Here is a 1,447-nt window from a genome sequence, read left to right on the forward strand (position 1 = left end):
GTTGGGTTAGAAGTTGAGCACTTTATCCACTGAACTGCCAGGGCTTCTTACCCAAGAGTCAGCTGGGTTAGCAACGAATGTCTGTCTTGAAAAGTAGATGATGACTTAAACATTTACCAGTAAACTGTGCTCTTTTAACTAAATCTCTCTTTAGGCTGCACTGGGATCAAATAGCTGGGAGCAGCTGAAAGTTCAGATGAGAATCTCAGAAGCAGTGAGCTTATGATCATGGGCGACAGACAACTTGGAAATGAAAGGTAAGAAAGGTTTCATGACTTGAAGGATGCATTCAATGTCACTGAATTTGATGTGTAGAAATTACTGAATTGGTGCATTGCTGCCGTGTCTATTTTCAACAACAAAAGAAAGTATGGAACAATAACAACGACAGAACTATGTGTTTTTCATTGAGAATGCCATGAATTGCATACGGATGATTTTTTTTTGTGGAAGTCACTTTCCAACTGTGTGACTAATTTAATCGACTCACCTAATTGTTTTCAAAGTCATGTGTGGTAACATGCACTCTGATGTATAGAAGGCGTGATGGCAGCACCAGCTTCAAGTGGCGTGCTTGTGAGCACCTTCTCCATGCCTGTCTTACTCACGGCTCACCTTCAGGATCCCTGAGCTCAAGATAGGCAGGCCTTACTCCAAAAGATTTTGTGCAATGCACAAAGTTCATTAAGTACATTGGTTAAAAAAGGTTACACACATCTGAAGCATTTTTAGCACTTATAAACCTTTATAATTGAGACAAAAATGAACATTTACCACAATAACTTTTTCTCATTATTTGTGGAATTTTCCAAATGCAACCCTGTGGTCTCCTTTCGGATCGTTTTACTCCCAATACAAAATGCAGACACTTCAGACTGCATTCTAACTATTCTCCAGTAACTTTTGTGGAAATCCATACTTTTCAACACGGATGGCTTCAAACAATAGATTTCTGAGAGGAGCTAACACATTCACATAACAATGTATAAGCAATTTCTAAGACAAGGAAATGTCTAGTTTCAATTGGCCTACAAGTTTATTTTCTCAGCGAAGTTATAGATGGGTTTCAAAAGCCAGTTTTCCTCCTCCAGGAGAAAGGTAGCCTCGGGCATCGTGGGCTCACTTCTTTTTCCCTTTCTTCTTTTTCTGTGAGTCAGAGACAGCGAGCTTCTTCTCAGATTCCATCCGCACCTGCACCTCCTCTGCAGCCAGCGTCTCCAACCGCCGGCGCTCCGCCTCCAGCAGCTTGTTTCGGTATTCTTCCCGGATAGTGAAGACCTTCTGTCGCGCTTCATCCAAGGAGTTCTGTTCCGAAACAAAGCCCAAACAAGGAAGGTCTGAGATCGATTGATGGAAGTGTATGGCCACAGGCTGTGTGTGTGTGTGTGTAACCGTTTATTTACATTTATCTTTTCCTTATGTTAGTCCTGGTGGTGCAGTGGTTACG

At 41.9% G+C, this 1,447-nt stretch overlaps 1 pseudogene; it reads right to left on the reverse strand.

Annotated features, from left to right (window-relative positions):
* Positions 1-1,123: 1,123 nt before the first annotated feature.
* Positions 1,124-1,447, reverse strand: part of LOC101647199 — an 8,081-nt pseudogene continuing 7,757 nt past the window's right edge.

Source organism: Echinops telfairi, unplaced genomic scaffold (genome assembly GCF_000313985.2).
Source record: "Echinops telfairi isolate 266 unplaced genomic scaffold, ASM31398v2 ScPeMD7_381;HRSCAF=758, whole genome shotgun sequence".
NCBI classification, from domain to species: domain Eukaryota; kingdom Metazoa; phylum Chordata; class Mammalia; order Afrosoricida; family Tenrecidae; genus Echinops; species Echinops telfairi.